This window comes from Oryx dammah, unplaced genomic scaffold (assembly GCF_014754425.2).
Source record: "Oryx dammah isolate SB20612 unplaced genomic scaffold, SCBI_Odam_1.1 HiC_scaffold_2, whole genome shotgun sequence".
In the NCBI taxonomy this organism is placed as follows: domain Eukaryota; kingdom Metazoa; phylum Chordata; class Mammalia; order Artiodactyla; family Bovidae; genus Oryx; species Oryx dammah.
Genome location: NW_024070186.1, coordinates 124,887,553 through 124,910,664, shown reverse-complemented (window position 1 = coordinate 124,910,664; position 23,112 = coordinate 124,887,553).

Genomic DNA, 23,112 nt, shown 5'->3' with positions numbered 1-23,112 from the left:
TTGGCAACTTGATCTCTGGTTCCTCTGGCTTTACTAAATTCAGCTTGAACATTCAGAAGTTCTCAGTTCATGTATGGTTGAAGCCTAGCTTGAAGGATTTTGAGCATTACCTTGCTAGCATGTGAGATGAGTACAATTGTGTGACAGTGCCAACATTTTTTGGCATTGCCCTTCTTTGGGATTGGAATGAAAATTGAACTTTTCCAGTACTGTGGACACTGCTGAGTTTTCCAAATTTGCTGGCATACTGAGTGCAGTACTTATCATCTTTTAGGATTGGAAACAACTCAGCTAGTATTCCATCACCTCTACCAGCTTTGTTCGTAGTGATGCTTCCTAAGGCCCACTTGACTTCACAATCCAGAATGTCTGGCTCTAGGTAAGTGATCACACCATCGTGGTTATCTGGGTCATTAAGATCTTTTTTTATAGTTCTTCTGTGTATTCTTGCCACCTTTTCTTAGTATCTTCTACTTCTGTTAGGTCCATACAATATCTGTCCCTTATTGTGCCCATCTTTGCATGCGAACAGTTAACTCATTGGAAAAGACTCTGATGCTGGGAGGGATTGGGGGCAGGAGGAAAAGGGGACGACAGAGGATGAGATGGCTGGATGGCATCACTGACTCCATGGACATGAGTTTGAGTGAACTCCGGGAGATGATGATGGACAGAGAGGCCTGGCGTGCTGTGATTCAGGGGGTCACAAAGAGTCAGACACGACTGACTGACTGAACTGAACTGAACTTGCATGAAATATTCCATTGGTATCTCTAAATTTTTTGAAGAGATCTCTCATATTTCCCATTGTATTGTTTTCCTTTTGGTCTCTTAGGAAAGCTTTCTGGTCTCTTCTTGCTATTCTTTGGAACTCTGCATCTGGATGGGTATATGTTTCCTTTTCTCCTTTGCCTTTTGCTTCTCTTTTCACATCTAATTGTAAGGTCTCTTCAGACAACCATTTTGCCTTTTTGCATTTCCTCTTACTGGGGATAGTTTTGACCACCACCTCCTGTGCAATGCTGCGACTCTCCATCCATTGTTATTCAGGCATTCTATCAGATCTAATCCCTTGAATCTATTTATCACTTCCGCTATATAATCATAAAGGATTTATTATAGGTTATCCCTGATTTTCCCTACTTTCTTCAATAAGTCTGAATTTTACAATATGATCTGAGCCACAGTTAGCTCCTGGTCTTGTTTTTTCTCACTGCTTCTCCATCTTCAGTTGCAAAGAATATAATTGATTTCAATATTGTCAGTCTGATGATGTCCATATGTAGTCATCTCTTGTGTTGTTGGAAGAGGGTGTTTGCTATGACCAGTGTGTTCTCTTGGCAAAACTGTTAGCCTTTGCCTTGCTTCATTTTGTACTCCAAGGCCAAACTTTTCTGTTACTTTATGTATCTTCTGACTTTCAACTTTTGCATTCCAGTCATTTGTGATGAAACTTTTTTTTTTTTTTTTTTTGGTTTTAGTTTTAGAAGGTCTTGTAGGTTTCATAGAATAGTTCAACTTCAGCTTCTTTGGCGTTAATGTTTGGAGCATAGACTTGGATTACTGTGATACTGACTGGTTTGCCTTGGAAATGAACCAAGATCATTCTGTCATTTTTGAGACTGTCCCCAAATACTGCATTTTGGACTCTTATGTTTACTATGAGGACTACTTAATTTCTTCTAAGGTATTCTTGCCTACAGTAGTAGATATAATGTGATAAAAGTCCATAAACAATTAACTTTAAGTAAGTTAGATTATCCTAGATAATTTGAATGGGCCTGATTCAATGAATTCAAAGTCTTTGTAAGTAGACTGAAGGCTTCCCTGAGGAAAAATAAATACTACCTACAAATAGAGGCTTTAGCTCATGTCTAAAAGTTTCATCATGCCTTTCCTGATGGCCTGCCCTATGGGTTTCAAATTTGTCTTTTTCTCCATAACCAGGTACACCAATCCCTTGCAATTGGAATATATATATATATAATCTACCATTATTTGTTTCCCTGGTTGTTATTTTGTCACTAAGTTGTGCTTGATTCTTTGCAACCCCATAGACTATAGCCTGCCAGGTTCCTCTGTCCATGGGATTTCCCAGGCAAAAATACTGGAGTGGATTGCCTTTTCTTTCCTCAAGGAACTTTCCTGATCCAAGGATTGAACCCACGTCTCTCACATTGTAGGCAGATTCTTTATTGCTTAGCCATCTGGGAAGTTCTCAGTAAGTTAGATTTTTAAAGACACTTGGTATAATTATAGTACCATTTTTACATAACATTATAGCTCAATATAAATACATGCCATAATATCACAGAAAATTTTTATTTAAAAACTTCCTAGAGTGTTTTACAACCAGGTTCAAAACAAAATACACATAGAGAATGATAACCCTGTATTTGTGTACTGTACCCTTCTCTCTTACTGCTATGAACAGAGTAACCAATCAAAGAGATTTTGCACCTCAAATCCTGAATGGTCCCCTCAAGAGATGAAAAATTCTGTATATCAGTAAAATTGTGATCTGGCTTGCAGTCCTAACTTGGTGAACCAAAACAATATGGTCTAGGCACAACATTCTTTTGTGGATTAACATAATTAGAAACAGTCTTAAAAGTAAGAATGAATAGATGACATAATCTTCAGACAATTATCAATAGTTATTTTCTTTCAACAAAGTTGTGATAAGTACTTCACTAAAAAAATGATAAATAAAAGAGAAAGATACAGACAAGGAATTAAAGCACAGCTAATCTATGATAGTTATGAAGAAATGCACAATACATAGAAAAATAAAGACATAAAATTTTAGAATGCATTATAAGGAGATATTTTTGTCTTCTTCAGTACAAAAACAGATTATTTATTAAGAACTAAAGATTTATATCATAGCCATAATAACCTAATTCCAAACTTGAAATAACAGTCTTATACTGTTTAATTTTGAGAAATATAAATTACAGTAAACCAATTAAGATTACTCAGGGCAATGCATATTACTACACAGCAGAATGAGGTGTTTTACATTTATTTCCTTAGTTGTTTTATATAAGATTATAGCTATGAGTCAGTTAAAATATCACGAGACTACTACTGAAAATTATGATTTTAGATTTAGTGTAGTAAAACTGTCAGTTTTTACAAGATACTGAAAAATAAAACCAATTGATATGGGGGGGGGAAATGTGGATTCTGTTGTACAGCCTACAAAAAAGTTAGTGATTAAAAAAAAAAAAAAAAGAATATACTGGATGCTGAAGATTCTAGCCATAATGCAGAGAGAGAAACTATAAGAACTTGAGTTTTTAGGTAGAAAAAGGAGTCTAGGAAAATCAGATTTTTTCATATATAGGTGATTGCAAGAATGATGTTGTGCTATGAGAAACAGTAAAAAGGAAGAAAACTGGTTGTGATAGAATGGGGAAGAGAAAAGGATAGGTTCTCAAGTGTGTAGTACTTGTAGAACCTCAAGGTGGAGACCTTAAGCAAAGAACAAGAATCAAGGGCCACTTTCAAGGACAGTTTCTACAAATGCAGATTCTGGGATTTCATAGATGTGTTACTTAAATGTAGACTAAATCTGGTTGAAAGGAATCAGAAGAAGCTGGAGATGGATGCACAGCATCAAGATATAATACAAAAGTTAAGGAGACCACAGGAGAAATAACTGCATCTTGTCATCGAGGAAAATAGAAGCAAAACCAGTAAGACAAAAACTACAAGTGGCCCAAAATTCTGAGAGGAAGCCTACCTCACAAAAGGAAACTCATGTAATCCATTTAAGCATACTCTGATAACTTTCTGCTGCTAAGTCGCTTCAGTCGTGTCCGACTCTGTGCAACCCCATAGACGGCAGCCCAACAGGCTCCCTCGTCCCTGGGATTCTCCAGGCAAGAGTACTGGAGTGAGGTGCCATTTCCTTCTCCTATAAGTTTCTCAGTTCAGTTCAGTTCAGTCGCTCAGTCGTGTCCGATTCTTTGCGACCCCATGAATCGCAGCACGCCAGGCCTCCCTGTCCATCACCAACTCCCGGAGTTCACTCAGACTCACATCCATCAGGTCAGTGATGCCATCCAGCCATCTCATCCTCTGTCGGCCCCTTCTCCTCCTGCCCCCAATCCCTCCCAACATCAAAGTCTTTTCCAATGAGTCAACTCTTCGCATGAGGTGGCCAAAGTACTGGAGTTTCAGCTTTAGCATCATTCCTTCCAAAGAAATCCCAGGGCTGATCTCCTTCAGAACGGAATGGTTGGATATCCTTGCAGTCCAAGGGACTCTCAAGAGTCTTCTCCAACACCATAAGTTTCTAGACCATGGCAAATTCAGTTCAGGGCTTCCCTGTTGGTTCAGATGGTAAAGAATCTGCCTGTAATGCGGAAGACCTGGGTTCCATCCCTGGGTTGGGAAGATCCCCTAGAGGAGGGCATGGCAACCCACATTAGTATTCTTCCATGGAAAAGCCCTATGGACAGAGGAGCCTAGTGGGCTACGGTCCATGGGATCACAAACGGACATGACTGAGCAATTAAACACAGCACAACACAGCAGCTTTTACTGTTTATGTTAGTTGCTCAGGCATATCTGATTCTTTGTGATCCCATGGACAGTAGCCCACCAGGGTCCTCCGTCCCTGGCATTTTCCAGGCAAGAATACTGGAGCCGGTTGTCATTCCCTTCTCCAAGTGATCCTCCCGACCCAGAGATAGAACTCGGGTCTCCTACATTGAAAGCAAATTCTTTATCATCTGAACCACCTTTTATATTCAACCTAAATTCCTCAACCCTCTTCATTAAAAACACACTTAATAAAGATGATTAAAGAAAACACACACACACACAAAAATCCTGCAAACAGCTGAGGATTATAATTCTAACTGGTCATAAGAAATTTATATATTGTGAGTGCACTGTGAAAATTTTATAATATTGATTTGGATCTTTAGAAAACTTGATCAAGTTCAAAACAGAGAGACTAGAATGAAATGACTTACAATTCATTTTAAGACTATTTACATTGATGTATAATAAGTGGTCATTTATATAATTTAATACAGTATGTTTATATATTCATTGTTCATTCATTCTATAAATATTTATTGAACACAAAATATCTCTCAGGCACTGAAATGCAAGAAAAAAAGAGATGAGCTTTACTCTCAGAAATTTATAAAGAAAAGAAACATACATAGGTAATTAGTACTTATTACCAAAATCATAATGCCAGAAATGGGTAAATATAAAAAGAGCTTCTCTGAGTAGTTTATAGCTGAGCTGAAACATAAATATTTAATAGCAATTAAGAATATAATGTTTTGGTAGGGTAGGCATTCTAGATACACCTCAAAAGCAAACAGAAGAAGGTGAGAAATAACTAGGACTGTGCCATGACTAAAGCATTTTTTTAATTCTCAGAGCATAAAATTAAAGCTTTAGAGATAGGTCTGGAAAAACAATAGGGGCTAGAATGATGTATTAAGAAACTTGATATTTATTCTGGGGTCCATTTGGAAAAGCAGATCTGCAAGGTGTTAATAGATATTATAAATGAATAAAAGGGGTTCACTCTTGAGTAAACTTGAAAAATACCAATTAAATAAGAGTAATCAAGCATTCTTTAAGTTGCTGATACATCTATATGTTTCTTTCATTACCAAATGTAAGTGACTCATAAAATCATTTTTTCAAGGTAATTTTTTTTTTAAGAAATATCTTACAGGTGTAGGATATCATCAAAAATTCTTATAGAAAGTATAGGAGTCATGGAAGATTTCAAAAATGGAAGTAACAGGATCAGTTTCACAATTTAGAAATACTTCTCTGAGGAATTTTGTAGGGGCTTGGTTAAAGGTTAAATGGATATAAGAAAGCTAGTTAATTGGTTAGACCAAGCAATAAACAATGAAGTAGAACAAGAGCAGTTTAGCAAGAAAACAGCTGAACTATGTTAAGGAATTAGAATCTGTTAAGATTTGTCTATGGATGAATGGGTAAGGGGAGAAAAAGAAATCAGTTACCTCTTGGTTTCCAGATTAAGTGACTGTGAAAGTGATGGAAAGCCAAACTAAATAAAATTATAGAATACCAATTAATTTTCTGAGAGAGAAATGATGAATTAGGATTTGGAAACACAGAATATGAGGTGCATCTGTAAACAGTTCTGGTAAAGTTCAATAAGCCATATTTACATAAACTCTGAAGTACCTGGGAAAATATCATAAGAAGGGATTTCTGACATCAGTAGCTTGGTTTTATGGAAGTTCTTCACATCCAAAATGTCATCTGTAATCTCCATTTTGGTTTTCCCATTCACAAAATGGTGTCATTCAATTTGCTCACCCACAGTTCTTTAGATCACATTACTTATGCTTGTTCAGCACGTGCACACACACATGTACACACAAACCTTCTATTTGTACTGCTGGCAAATGTTCCACCAAGAAACTGGCATTGCTGTTACTCAGAATAAAATAAGTTATCCTTGAGTCCTTCAGTAACAATACAAAAATAAGTGACTTACAACAACCAAGATAAATTTTTCACTGTAGTCTGGGCAATTCTCTAAGAGAATGACCTTTCAGTGACTTCTCATTCAAAAACACTGTAAGTTTTTGGATATACATATTGATATATGTCTCGATTATCATGGTGTCCTAAGAAAAATAATGTGGAAAATCACCAATTGGCTCTTAGGTGATAAATGTTTCAACATGAAGTTAAAACAAATTAAATTATCCTTAAAACACAATTAACTACACCTCCTATGAACAGAGGAGCCTGGTGGATTACAGTCAATGGAGTCACAAGAGTCAGACATGACTTAGCAACTAAAACACTATCACATCTCCTATAATCTCAAGGAGATGAAAAAATGCAAAAAAAAAAAAAGAATCAGACATGTTGGTGATCATCATAATACTCTATTTTAAAACAACCAAGCAGCAAATTTTTATTTAGGCTCTACCACTGTCATAGCACTGTGTCTACCTAATAAAAGAGAAGTTTAGCTAATATAAAATTATTCTTAAATTATTATTCTCCAAAATCCCAAATAAGTTGAGGTCAATTCAGTTGTGTCCAACTCTTTGTGATCCCATGGACTGCAGCATGCCAACTTCCCTGTACATCAACAACTCCCAGAGCTTACTCAAACTCATGTCCATCAAGTTGGTGATGCTATCCAACCATTTCATCTTCTGTAGCCCCCTTCTCTTCCCTCCTTCAATCTTACCCAGAAAGGGTATTTTCCAGTGAGTTGGTTCTTTGAATCAGGTGGCCAAGGTAATGAAGTTTTGCCTTCAGTATCAGTCCTTCCAGTGAATATTCAGGACTGATTTCCTTTGGGATGGACTTGATGGATCTCCTTGCAGTCCAAGTGACTCTCAAGAGTCTTCGCCAACATCACAGTTCAAAAGTATCAATTTTTCGGGGCTCAGCTTTCTTTATAGTCCAACTCCCACATCCATACATGACTACTGAAAAAAAAAAAAAAAAGCTTTGACCAGATGGAATTCTGTGGGCAAAGTAATGTCTGTGCTTTTTAATATGCTATCTAGGTTGATAGAGGAAGCACAAACTGGAATCAAGATTGCCAGGAGAAATATCAATAACCTCAGATATGCAGATGACACCACCCTTATGGCAGAAAGTGAAGAAGAACTAAAGAGCCTCTTGATGAAAGGGAAAGAAGAGAGTGAAAAAGTTGGCTTAAAGCTCAACATTCAGAAAACGAAGATCTTGCCATCCAGTCCCATCATTTCATGGCAAATAGATGGGGAAACAGTGCAAATAGTGGATGACTTTATTTTTCTGGGCTCAAAAATCACTGCAGATGGTGATTGCAGCCATGAAATTAAAAGACGCTTACTCCTTGGAAGGAAAGTTAAGACCAACCTAGACAGCATACTGAAAAGCAGAAACATTACTTTGTCAACAAAAGTCCATCTAGTTAAGGCTATGGTTGTTCCAATGGTCATGTATGGATGTGAGAGTTGGACTATAAAGAAAGGTGAGTGCAGAAGAATTGATGCTTTTGAACTGTGGTGTTGGAGAAGACTATTGAGAGTCCCTTGGACTGCAAGGAGATCCAACCAGTCCATCCTAAAGGAAATCAGTCCTGAATATTCATTGGTAGGACTAATGCTGAAGCTGAAACTTCAGTATTTTGGCCGCCTGATTCAAAGAGCTGACTCATTGGAAAAGACCCTGATGCTGGGAAAGACTGAGGGCAGGAGGGAAAGGGGATGACAGAGGATGAGGCTGGATGGCATCCCAACTCAATGGATGTGGGTTTGGGTGGACTCCAGGAGTTGGTGATGGACAGGGAGACCTGGAGTGCTGCAGTTCATGGGTTCGCAAAGAGTTGGACACGACTGAGCGAGTGAACTGAACTGAACTAGATTGGTCAAAACTTGTCTTTCAAGGAGCAAGTGTGTTTTTATTTCATAGCAGTAGTCATCATCTGCAGTGATTTGGGAGCCTTAAAATATAAAGTCTCTCACGGTTTCCATTGTTTCCCCATCTATTTGCCCTGAATTGATGGGACGAGAGGCCATGATCTTAGTTTTCTGAATGCTGAGCTTTAAGCCAACATTTTCACTCTCCTCTTTCATTTTCATCAAGATGTTCTTTAGTTCTTATTCACTTTCTGCCATAAATGTAGTGTTATCTGCATATTTGAGGTTATTGATATTTCTCCCGGCAATCTTGATTCCAGCTTGTGCTTCATCCAGTCCAACATTTTTCATGATGTACTCTGAATAGGAGTTAAATAAGCAGGGTAACTTTCAGGAACTTTCCTGACTTTTGCTTCCTGACCTGCATACAGATTTCTCAAGAGGCAGGTCAGATCATCTGGTATTCCCATCTCTTTAAGAATTTTACAGTGTGTTGTGATCCACACAGTCAAAGGCTTTGACATAGTCAATAAAGCAGAAGTAGATGTTTTTCTGGAACTCCCTTGCTTTTTCCATGGTCCAGCGGATGTTGGCAATTTGAACTCTGGTTCTTCTGCCTTTTCTAAAACCAGCTTGAACATCTGGAATTTCATGGTTAATGTACTGTTGAAGCCTGGCTTTGAGAAGTTTGAGCATTACTTTGCTAGCATGTGAGATGAGTGCAATTGTGCAGTAGTTTGTACAGTCGTTGGCACTGCCTTTTTTGGGATTGGAATGAAAATTGACGTTTTCCAGTCCTGTGGCCATTGCTGAGTTTTTCGAATTTGCTGGCATATTGAGTACAGCAATTTAATGGCATCATCTTTTAGGATTTGAAAGAGCTCAACTGGAATTCCATCACCTCCTCCAGCTTTGTATGTGGGATGCTTCCTAAGGCCCACTTGACTTCACATTCCAGGATGTCTTGCTCTAGGTGAGTGATCACACCACTATGATTATCTGGGTGATGAGGATTTTTTTTTTTTTTTTTTTTGCAGTTCTTCTGTGTATTCCTGCCACCGCTTCTTAATATTTTCTGCTTCTGCTAGGTCCATACCATTTCTGTCCTTTATTGCACTCATCTTTGCATGAAATGTTCCCTTGGTATCTCTAATGTTCTTGAAGAAATCTCTAGTCTTTCCCATTCTGCTGTCTTCCTCTATTTCTTTGCATTGATCACTGAGGAAGGCTTTATTTTCTCTTCTTGCTTTCTTTGGAACTCTGCATTCAAATGGATATATCTTTACTTTTCTCCATCTATTTGTAAGGCCTCCTTAGACAAACATTTTGCTGTTTTGTATTTCTTTTTCTTGGGGATGGTCTTGATCCCTGCCTCCTATACAATGTCACGAATCTCTGTCTGTAGTTCTTCAGGCACTCTGTCTATTAGATCTAATCCCTTGAATCTATTTTTCACTTCCACTGTATAATTATAAGTTATTTGGTTTAGGTCATATCTGAAAGGGTTAGGGGTTTTCCCTACATTCTTCAATTTAAGTCTGAATTTAGCAATAAGGTGTTTATGATCTGAGCCACAGTCAGCTCCTGGTCTTTTTTTTTTTTTTCTGACTGTATAGAGATTCTCCATCTTTGATTGCAAAGAATAAAATAAATCTGATTTCAGTATTGAACATCTGGTGATGTCCATGTGTAGTCTTCTCTTATGTTGTTGGAAGAGAGTGTTTGCTATGACCAATGCATTCTCTTGGCAAGACTCTATTAGCCATTGCCTTGCTTCATTCTGCACTCCAAGGCCAAATTTGCCTGTTACTCCAGGTATTTCTTGACTTTCTACTTTTGCATTGCCATCCCCTGTAATGAAAAGGACATACTTTTGAGGAGATATTCCACATCCAAGGGCAGAGAAGCCCCAGCACAATGGTAGGTACTGCAGCAGCAGCTTCACAGTGCTGGAGTGAATTTGAGGAGATAACCAATGTCCAAGGGCAAAGGAGAAGCCCCAGCAAGACAGTAGAAGTGGCAAGATTATGTTTAGAATCAAACCCCATACCTGACAGAGATGCTCAGAGGGCTCCAACAAACCTTGTGCAAACCAAGACCCAGAGACCCCACAGAGACTGAGACAGAACTCTGAGTGTCTCCTGTGGAGGTGTGGATCAGCAGTGGACTGCTGCAGGGGCTCTGGGTGAAGTAGAACTGGGTATGGCATAAGCCCTCTTGGAGGAAGTCGCCATTAATCCCACCATAGAGCTGCCAGAGCTTACACAGGACTGGGGAAAAACAGACTTGTGTGCACCAGCACACAGTGGAAAGGAGCAGTGACCCTACAAGAGACTGACCTAGACTTGCCCGTGAGTGTCCAGTGGAGGCATGGGTTGGTAGTGGCCTATTGAAGGGCTGAGGGCACTGCGTGTAACAATGCCTGCATGGGACCTTTTGAAGGATGTCACCATTATCTTCATTACCTCCACCACAGTTTGGCATCAGGTCAAATAACAGGGAGGGAACACAGCCCCACCCATCAACAAAAAATTGTATTAAAGATTTACTGAGCATGACCCTGCACATCAGAAAAGTCCCAGTCTCCCCCTCAGTCAGTCTCTCCCATTAAGAAGCTTCCTTAAGCCTCTTTTCCTTCTCCATCAGAGGGCAGACAGAATGAAAACCACAATCACAGAAAACTGAAATCAAAATCAAACTGATCACATGGACCACAGCCTTATCTAACTCAATGTTATGAGTCATGTCATGTAGGGCCACCCAAGACGTATGGGTTATGGTGGAGAATTCTGACAAAACATGGTCCACTGGGAGAAGGGAATGGCAAATCAATTCAGTATTCTTGCACTGAAAACTCCATGAACAGTATGAAAAGAAAAAGATTGGACACTGAAAGAGGAACTCGCCAGGTCAGCAGGTGCTCAATATGCTACTGGAGATCAGTGGAGAAATAACTCGAGAAAGAATGAAGAGATGGAGCCAAAGTGAAAAAAACACCCAGTTGTGGATGTGACTAGTAATGGAAGCAAGGTCCGATGCTGTAAAGAGCAATACTGCATAGGAACCTAGAATGTTAGGTCCATGAATCAAAGAAAATTGGAAGTGGTCAAACAGGAGATGGCAAAGGTGAACATTGGCATTTTAGGAATCAGAGAACTAAAATGCACTGGAATGGATGAATTTAACTCAGATGATCATTATAGCCACTACTGAGGGCAAGAATTCCTCAGAAGAAATGGAGTAGCCATCATAGTGAACAAAAGAGTCTGAAATGCAGTACTTGGATACAATCTCAGTAACAGCAGAATGATCTCTGTTTGTTTCCAAGGCAAACCATTCAATATCTCAGTAATCCAAGTCTATGCCCTGATCAGTAACACTGAAGAAGCTGAAGTTGAATGCTTCTATGAAGACCTACAAGACCTTCTAGAATGAACACCCCAAAATGTCCTTTTCATTACAGTGGACTGGAATGCAAAAGCCATAAATAATGAATAATAATAAAAGGTAACCTCTGGAATGTGTTTTGGAGAATATAGTGCCTATGCTTCCACCTCATCTCTGACTACTTAGGAAAAATCTTAGTGAAAGGGGAAAACTGTAAGATCATCTTGAGTACTACTTGGAATGTGATTTTCGGCAAAAATACGTTAAAAAAAAGTGATCATCCATGAGATGTTCTAAGCTGTATTAGGAAAATCACAAATGATATTAAATTCATAAATATTATAATAAATAAAATACACATCTGCCATCTTACACAATAATACAATTTTCATTTCCATACATTTTATCAGCCACTCATAATTGTTTCAACCTAGGCTCTAGAAGACAGACAGATTTTTGTTGACGTCATTAACAATGAAACCAGACATTCCATATGGCTGGTAAGTAACTTTTCAAATGTGGTATAGTTACTAAACTGAATACAGTAATATTTTAAATTTGGAGGAAAAAACATCAAAATATACATATAAAACTTTTTTTTTTTTTTTCCCCGTATGTTCTGCAACTGCAACAGAGAAGCCAACAGAATCACACTGACTGTTTTTAGGGAAGATTAAGAATTTGGCATCAAGTGAATTCTTCTCAGGCCATGGCTTCTATATTTCACAAAATCATTTCTTTGGGGAAATTTATATTATAAAGTATAATGTGTCCTCATGTGATTTAGCAAACAAATGAGAGTTTCTAAGATATCACTTTGTAATAATAAAAATATATTCATGGACTTGAATTATTATACTGTTTATAACTATTCCCTTGGTGTGAATTACTTTGTAACAATTCAAAGCCTGCTCACTTGGCTTAATTAAAGTGTTCCCATTCTTACAAAGTGCTTAAGTGAAGCAGAATTATTTTAAAATATGTTGTTTTGGGGAAAGAGTCTAATTAGTATTTGATTTAGTGGCCCAGAGAAATGAGTTTAGCTATGGGCAGCAGAGCTCTGAGAACCAATGAAACTGTTGGGGAAGGTGAAATTATGAAGATATAAAAAGAAAATTCTTTTTGACTTTAAGCATGCTTCCCAAATTATTAGAGATAGAATAACACTGTCTCCCAGATTTTCACTGTTTTGTTTATTTGCTTTTCACACAGCAAACAAGTCATGGTGATGGTCAATGCAGCACCCTCAACATGAAAACAACATATTGAAAATGATACCATACATTTAAAAATCTTCATAAGTTTAATATGCCACTGTAGAACATTCTAAGTATTAATACTTAAAGTTAATCTATATTTGATAAAAAATCATAAACATATAATCACTAGGAAATAACAGAGAAAAATTATCCTTTTTTTCTAGAGATCTTCCTTGGATAAGAATGGGAAAACTGTAATATCACATTGTGTGTGTTAGTCGCTCAGTAGTGTCCAAATTTTGTGACTCCATGTAAAGCTCTAACTATTATTTCTTGAACCTGCATATAGGTTTCTCAGGAGGCAGGCAAGGTGGTCTAGTATTCCAATTTCTTTAAGAATTTTCCACAGTTCATTGTGATCCACACAGTCAAAGGCTTTGGCATAGTCAATAAAGCAGATTTTTTTTTTTTTCCTGGAATTCCCTTGCTTTCTCTATGATCCAAAAATATTGGCAATTTGATCTCTTGTTCCTCTGCTTTTTCTAAATCCAGCTTAAACGTCTGGATATCCAGTTCCTATTATCCACACATCATTTCAAAAAGGCAATGCTTACATGTTTCGTTGTTTTGTTGAAGAACAGATTTCTATCCTAATTATATAGATTTGGAGAAACATATTTAAGACTAGCAGCAGATCATTTTCTAAAAGGAGGCACGGACTAGAGTAACTATTTATTTCATGTAATTTATGGCACTTCTTCATCTACATGACTGTCTTTCAGTTCAGCACAATCTTTAAATATAAAAATAATAAATTATTTTCCTACAAATTAAGTATCTTTTTTCTATTATACTATACATTCACTTTGAAAAGACATCATTTTCCAGATATGTGAAAATGAGCTAAACTTTTTAAGCATCATAATATGTATGCTGTAATGAGCACTTTGCTGTTTTATCATGAGTTCAATATGATCATATGCTGGGTATACATCTGATATTTCTGAAACAGAACTGAGAGGATCACAGGATTAAAGGCATATGAAATGTGAAATCCTTAATCATTTTTCACACATTTTTATGGCTAGTCTATCCTTTCTCACAACTCAATGAGGTTGAGATGATGACTAGTGGAAAATAGTCAACTAATTAAATTTCAGACTTTCAAAAAGGTCAAAATAGTACAGTATATTACTATACTTCACAGAATAAATGGAGCATGCAAATGCCAATACTTCATTCTGGTGACAAAACTAGGGAAAAAGTGAAAGGAAATTGAAGAAAATTGTCTCGCTTCTTTAGATGGGGAAGTCAAAATTTAGCTAGAATTTTAAGTTCATTGTGAGCTACTTGCTATAAGTAGCAAACGTTGCTTGTGTTCTTACAACTATTTCTTTAAAGTTACCTTTAGGTTGTACTTCATGAATATATCTTAACTATATAGGTTACAAATTGTATATAAATATGTAATAGATGGCAATTTATAATCTATATTTCTAAAATTATAAATATGAAACAAAATCTCCCTTGGCCACATATAAGAGAACCTTCTTTTAAAGCTTTCTTTAAGTGTGGTGAAGTTCCGTATATGGTCCATTAATGAACAACTATATCTTATCAATATGCTCAGATGCGACAAATCAGCCAACATAAATACTACATCAAAAAGCAATGCTGATGTTATAAATCTTGCATAATTGTATAGACATTGTGCATCATATACAAAATATAATTCTTAGTGTTTCTTATATTTTTGATAGTAAACTACTAAGCAAAAATGCTCTTTTTGAGCTTCTTGCTGCTTTCCTTCTATTCTCAAGTAACCTAAATACTATTCCTCACCTCTTATTCTAGGCTCGGTATTTGTTCCAATTTCACCTCTTTAAAAAACTGTTCTAATGATTGATGTTTTCCTTTCTTTATGATGTTCCCTTATAGCTGATCTTTGAAAAATTATTTAAGTAGCAATTAAGACCATACATGTAAGGCACACTTCATAGGACTTGACACAGAAAAGATGTTTTAAGGAACATGGCCTTATTTGGACACAGCTTTGAAAGCTGCCCCACATTATCTGTAAACTGAAACCTCACTCCTTCATAATTATGTTTTCTGCAGAACATTATTGAACCTCTTCAACTAAACATCAGTTTCTATATGTAGAGAATTAACAAAATGATACTTATCTCATAAGGTTATTAATGTGGCTATGTATGATAATATTTTAAGATGCTAAACGTTTAATATTCAGTACTCAGCAAAGATTCATTTATGTTTTACCATTTTAGTATAACTTTGCTTTGAATTGAATCATTTCAACTGACTGAACTTTCTCAAGCTTCTCTATGCATACAGAGTTAAGGCAAAACCCAGTGCATTAATTTCTATTTCTGTTGTAACAAAGTACTACAGCTTTGTGACTTGAAACAACATGATTCTATTATGTTACATTTATATAGGCCAGAAATCTAACACAGGACTCATTGGACTAAGATCGAAATGTCAGGTTGCTGTATTCCTTATAGGGAGCTCGCAGGTAGAATCTGGTCTCAGATTTAGTTAGTATTGTTCCTTATAATTGTAGAAGCAAAGGTTCTGTTACTTACTGTCTATTAACTGTGGGTCAATTCCAACTCTTTTTAAAATTTTTATTGGAGTATATATGATTTACAATGCCGTAAATCACCTCATTCCTTGGTTTGTGCACCCCTGTCATCATTCTTTAAAGCCAGCAGTCTCAGGTCAAATCCTTTTCAATTCTCATCTTCTTATATTATAAGGACCCATATGATTAGATTAGGCCAACCTGGACAAACTCATCTCAAGATTTATAATCTTAGTCACATATCCACATTCGCTTTTGTAATGTTCAGTAATATATTCATAGTTCCTAGGGCTAAAGATCTTGGACATCTTCAAGGAGCCATCACTGTGTCATCCACATTCTGTGTGGGAACACCTCATGAGACTAGTCTTTTGAACACATTAAATTCACAAAAGCACACAATTTCTACTATTCCAGGCCTGATTATTAGAAGTAACCCTATCTAAGAATTTTCCAGAAGGGTTACCAACAGAGGGACATATTTTCCATCGAAATAATGAATTAAGTAACAATGCTGACTCACAGCATTGGTCTCAAATGCCTTTCCTTCCCTACATCACGTACAATTCACTTCTGTCTGAAGATGCTTTGTACCTTATTACTTATGATGATTTACTAAAACTTAAATACATTTATTACATTCTAAACTGAATTATCAGCCTAATTGCTACATATTTCTTATTAGACCCAATTTAAATGATTCTCAGGTATTTCTTTACCTCTAACTGGTAAAGTAAATAGGTTTTGGACCTTATGTTTCATATTTCAGTATTACTATTACTGAAAAAATATTATGTGACATTTCTATATTCTGCTCATCCTACTGGTATTTTGAGAACACCATCATAGGTCAAATTTTCATTTTCCTTATTGAAATTTGAGATCAGAAATGAATTTGTCTAGAACATTTCTTTCACTCCCCATTTCTCCAACTCCCTCTCTCTATTTCCAGAGCAGTCTCTCTGATATTATATAGTGGAATTTTAGTCCTACTCCTATTCATTCTTACCACACTGACTTATTCAATTTGGTTAACTCCTTCCTGATCCTTTTGATTTCCTCTTCATTTTTCTGTTCCTTATGTTTACAATTCCATTGGGAAGTATGCTCCTCTACTATGCCTATGATTATTTTCTCACATATGTGTTTATGCAATCTTGCAGCTGTCCTAGAGTTCCCCACAACTGCTACATTGGCTGGGTATCCAGTGGCTATTTATGTGGATATGTGTTAAAATTGTCTCAGATTTTTAACTTCATACTGAGTTATTTACTATAAAATAGCACTGTAAACTCATGATTTTAATATACAAATCTGTGTGTGTTTATATATACAGAACACAGCGTAATCAGCACACACAGTGTTCCATTTTGCCTTCTAAACAACATTCGCTAATAAAAGGAGCTGTGACTATTTAGAGAAGTGAGTGACTTCAGGACAGAGGAAATACAAGAGCTGGAATATTTTATATTCTCAGAAAATAAAGAAGTACTAAAAAAAAAAAAAAAAAGAGGGCTTGTTGAAACAATACAGAAGCTAATCAAACTGAAGAATCTCCTAATGGCAAAAGCCAGTAAATAAATTTGAACAGCAAAATAAATAACAGTATTAGACTTCAACTATAGAATACAATATTAATAAATTCATATTGTTAAAATAGTCTATTAATTAATATATGGGGAATGACAGGCTATCCTTTCTTATAGTACTATTAAAACTGATAAAGAAGGCAAGAAGAAAAAAAAATTACCATTAGGAAAACACCACAGTAGTAAATTTTAAAGACAAAATCCTCTAATGGATGCTAAAAAGTATGAAGAGAGTCAGGATTTCATAATCTCAAACTACCTTTCCAATATATTGGTAAAGTACAAAGAAAAAGATAGTAACTTTATTATGGAGAACCATGGAAGAAGCCACTTTGACTGTATTATCAAGTGTAATAACATCTCTTATTATGAACCACTTGATATGATTCACTAAAAAAGATAAAGCATTATTTCTATGGTGTCCTTTCAAAAAATGCATAACATCATTTCTATGATGAGAAATCATCAGACAAACCCAAATTCAGAGACATTCAACAAAACTACTGATCATTACTCTTCAAGTGTCAACATGATGAAAGAAAAAGAAAGGCTGAGAAAATCTTACAGGCTTGGAAGATATCAAGGAGACAAAACTATAAGTAATATGGATCTTGGATAGAATCCTAAAACAGAAAAGGACATTAGTGGAAAATCTGATGAAATTTCTTTAGGCCTGTAAATTGGTTCATAGTATAGTATCAACACTAATTTTGTGATTTTTGTCTATTATACTACAGCTACATAAATTTCTGACACAGGGAAAGCAGAATAAAATAATAAGGAAACACTTCATAAGATTTTGACAACTTTTAGGTATGTCTTAATTAAAAAAGTTATCTAGTAAATGTTGTTAGAACTCTGTATAGTCACAAACTAATAAACTGAAAGTGAAAGTAAAGTTGCTCAGTCATGTCAGACTCTTTGCAACCCCATGGACTGTAGCCTACCATGCTTCTCTGTCCATGGGATTTTCCAGGCAAGAGTACTGGAGTGGGGTGCCACTCCCTTCGCCAGGGGATTTTCCCGACCCAGGGATCAAACCCGGGTCTCCCACATTGCAGGCAGATGCTTTACCTTCTGAGCCACCACAGAATACACTGAAGAAGGTAACAATAATGGTAATATTATCAGCCACATACTATTTAGCTATCTAATTCTGGTGTTTTTATGATTTAATCCTGGTAATACTCAGTGTCATAGTGTTCTATAAGAAATACTGTAACCAATTACATTTTATATTTGAGGAAACTGAGACAAAGAGAGGGTAAACACTTTGTTGTTATTATTCAGTTGCTGAGTCATGTCTGACTCCTTGTGACCCCATGGACTCTAGCATGCCAGGTGTCCCTGTCCTTCACTACTTCCCAGAATTTTCTACCCAGTATTTTACATTGAATCTGGGTGAAACCTATATTTTGTCTACTATGCTGCAAAGCCTATCCTCTGAAGCAATGTGTGTAAACTCAATAAAGGTTTTATTAAGCTGGTATTTGATTGAAAAGTGTACAATTAAATTATTAAACTTTGAGAAAAGGAGTTTAAAAATAAGTAAGCACAATTTCAGAGTAAACAACACATGCTGTAACTCAAAAATATATGTTAAGTAATGAAAAATAAAAATGAAGACATTAATCAGAATATGTTCATATTGGCTTCAATTTTATCCTTATTTGTTCAACTTTTATTTCCCTGTGCTTTTTAAAACATGGAATTAGTAACATTTTTATTTTGGTTCATATTCTTACCTCCAAAATTTATTTTATTTTGTCTACATTTCCTTTTCTCTTTTCCTTCTTTTCTTTAAAATACGATAGATCTCTGTGCTTGCTCCACCCCCTTCAATCTCTCTATCCTTTCTATACTTTATATAACTTGCTCCAGCTGAGAGGATAATGTGCCTCAGCACTGTACATTTCCTCACATCATAGGAGCTAACAGAATAAGCATTAATTTTCATGTTAAGTATCAATATAAATCTCACTTTAGTATAATTCTGAAATGTTCCAGTAAAATCCTTATTCTTTCAGCAGGTCTCTTTCATAACCCCATATCCAAGATGAGTTTAGGCAGTGACAGCAAACTGTTGAGCTGTTCAGTAGCTCTGACTCCCTCCCATTTCCTTCATTTATCAGCCTCTCAGAAATAAAAAATAACAAAATCCACTGTTGATTATTTTGTAAAATTCACATTGTACTTTCAAATACAGATAATAGTTCTTGTGGATGGGGAAAAGAAAAAGTAAAAACTAGCTTTTACTTCACTATTTCAGAGACCATAAGTATTTCACATTGTTGAGCTGTCATACCAAAGGAACAGAGTGTTGTTACCAGCCTGAAAATCAAAATTGTTAGTCCTGTTACAAAATGACACATAAGACTACACACCTTATGAATCAACAGAACTGTTCTTCACCTATTTACCCAAGTGCTTTTGTGTGAATGACACAGATTTCCCTTGACTGAAAGCAAGACCAGTTTCTCTCCATCTCCATTTTTCTGGGATCAATAAGTATCTTTTACTTTTTCCAGATTTATTGTGGTATCACTGACAAATAAAAATTCTATAATTTAAGGTATCCAATTGGATATTTATATGTATATAGTGAAGAAATTGCAAAAATCAAGCTACTTCACCTATCCATCATCTCACATATTTACCATATTTTGCTCTATGTGAGTGAGAACACTTTAGCTCCATCCTCTTAGCAAATTTCAAATATAAAATGCAGTATTACTAAATAAAGTCACAATGTTGTACATTAGATGTCCAGAAATTATTCATCCTGAATAACAGAAAATGTGTATATTTTTACCAACTTCTCCCATCTTCCTTGGCCTTAGTTCCTTGTCCTAGTTCTACTCTCTGTTTCTATAAGTATGATTATTTTCTACATATCAATCAGTGAAGGCATGAGGTATTGATCTTTATGTGTTTGGTTTATTTTACTAAGCATACTGTCCTCAAAGTTCATCAGTGTTACCACAAATGGCAAAATTTCATTTTTATTTAAGACTGAATAAAATTTCATTTTCAATGAGCATCTTAAACTCAATACGTGTGCTCAGTATGAGTCAACCACTTTTGTTCCATCAGTCTCAAGGGTATCCCCACAGCAGTCCACCATCCCTCATGGTCTTTCCCTCGGCCAAATATCTGTATATAGGCTTCTCACTGAAACTTTCCTCATTTGTCACTCTTCACTATGCCATGTGAATTTTACTGAGTCCTTGCCCAATACAATGAACAATTTTCTTTTATAAAACACTAATAACTTTAAATCAAATCCTTTACAGAGTGGAAGCGGGGAGTAGATTTAAGGGACTAGATCTGACAGAGTGACTGATGAAGTAGGGACAGAGATTCGTGACATTATAGTACACAGGGAGCAAGTCCATCCCCAAGAAAAAGATGCAAAAAAAAGCAAAATAACTCTCTGAAGAGGTCTTACAAATAGCCTTGAAAAGAATAAGAGTGAAAAACAAAGGGGAAAAGGAAAGATATAGCCATTTAAATGAAGAGTTCCAAAGAATAGCAAGGAGAGATAAGAAAGCCTTACTCAGTGATCAGTGCAAAGAAACAATGGAAAACAACAGACTGAGAAAGACCAGAGATCTCTTCAAGAAAATTAGAGACACCAAGGGAACATTTATGCGAAGAGGGGCTCAATAAAGGACAGAAATGGTAGGGACCTAACAGATGCAGAAGATATTAAGAAGAGGTGGCAAGAATACACAGAAGAACTGTACAAAAAAAGATCTTCATGACCCAGATAATCACGATGGTGTGATCACTCACCTAGAGCCAGACATCCTGGAATGTGAAGTCCAGTGGGCCTTAGGAAGCACCACTATGAACAAAGCTAGTGGAGGTGATGGACATCCAGTTGAGCTATTTCAAATCCTGAAAGATGATGCCATTAAATTGCAGCACTCAATATGCCAGCAAATTTGGAAAACTCAGGAGTGGCCACAGTACTGGAAAAGATCAGTTTTCATTCCAGTCCCAAAGAAAGGCAATGCCAAAGAATGCTCAAACTACCACACAATTGCACTCATCTCACACGCTAGTAAAGTAATGTTCAAAATTCTCCAAGCCAGGCTTCAACAACACGCAAACCGTGAACTTCCAGATGTTCAAGCTGGTTGTAGAAAAGGCAGAGGAACCAGAGATCCAATCGCCAACATCTGCTGGATCATCAAAAAAGCAAGAGTCCAGAAAAAAATCTACTTCTCCTTTAATGACTATGCCAAAGCTTTTGACTGTGTGGATCACAACATACTATGGAAAATTCTTCAAGAGATGGGAATACCAGACCATCTGACCTGCCTCTTAAGAAACCTGTATGCAGGTTAGGAAGCAACAGTTAGAAATAGACATGGAACAACAGACTGCTTCCAAATAGGAAAAGGAGTACATCAAGGCTCTATACTGTCACTCTGCTTATTTAACTTATACACAGAATACATCATGAGAAACACTGGGCTGGAAGAAACACAAGCTGGAATCAAGATTGCCCAGAGAAATATCAATAATCTCAGATATTCAGATGACACCACCCATATGGCAGAAAGTGAAGAGGAACTAAAGAGCCTCTTGATGAAAGTGAAAGAGGAAAGTGAAAAAGTTGGCTTAAAGGTCAACATTCAGAAAACGAAGATCATGGCATCCAGTCCCATCACTTCATGGCAAATAGATGGGGAAACAGTGGAAAAGTGGCAGATTTTATTTTGGGGGGCTCCAGAATCACTGCAGATGGTAATTGCAGCCATGAAAGTAAAAGAAACTTACTCCTTGGAAGGAAAGTTATGACCAACCTAGACAGCATATTAAAAATCAGAGACATTACTTTGCCAACAAAGGTCTGTCTAGTCAAGGCTATGAATTTTATTGTAGTCATGCATGGATGTAAGCTTTAGACTATAAGGAAAGCTAAGGACTGAAGAATTGATGCTTTTGAACTGTGGTGTTGGAGAAGACTGTTAAGAGTCCCTTGGACAGCAAAGAGATACAGTCTATCCTAAAGAGATCAGTCCTGAGTGTTCATTGGAAGGACTGATGTTGAAGCTGAATCTCCAATACTTTGGCCACCTGATGCAAAGAACTGACTCATTTGAAAAGACCCTGATGCTGGGATTGCAGGTGGGAGGAGAAGGGGACGACAGAGGATGAGGTGGCTGGATTGAATCACCGACTTGATGGACATGAGTTTGGACCAACTCTGGGAGTGTGATGGACAAGGCCTGGCGTGCTTCAGTCCGTGGGGTTGCAAAGGGACAGACACAAAGGAACGACTGAACTGAACTGTCCTGAATAACTTTAGAAATAAATTTTGAGCGAAAAAAAGAAAAAAAAGTTTTCATTAGCTAATTCACACCACACAAAAGTTCAATTATTATTGTATGCTAACTTATTTTCTTTTGGTATTTATTTAACAGCTTTTATTGAAGGGTCTATGAATAATAAAGAGAAAACAAGATATATGTTGCTTATGATATGCTCAATTCTTGGAAGACTAATAATGTATCACAGTGGCTAATAATATATATTTGTAATTTACCTGCTCTAGGGAGGAGGGACTTTTTGTATGAGACCAGTAAAGTTATGCAATGTTTGTATGTGTGTGTGTTTGTGTGTGTATCTCCTTTGCTATTTAAGATTTATATAAGGAGTAGTTGACCTAGTTGTACTAGAGTCTGATGTGCATCCCTTTACCTAGCAAGGTGGAAACAAGGAGAATGCAGGTTCCTTCTAGCTTTCAGTTTTCTCTCGATGGAATAATGAATAATTTTTCTAGAGCGGAACCATAGGACATATGAAAATTGGCAAGTGTCCTATTAGAAGCAAATTGAGAACACAAGGAATATCTACAGTAAATGGAAAAAAGAAAAAAAAAAAAAACACCTCATCTTGGAAAGTTGATATCAGAGAGTAAAAATGTTCTC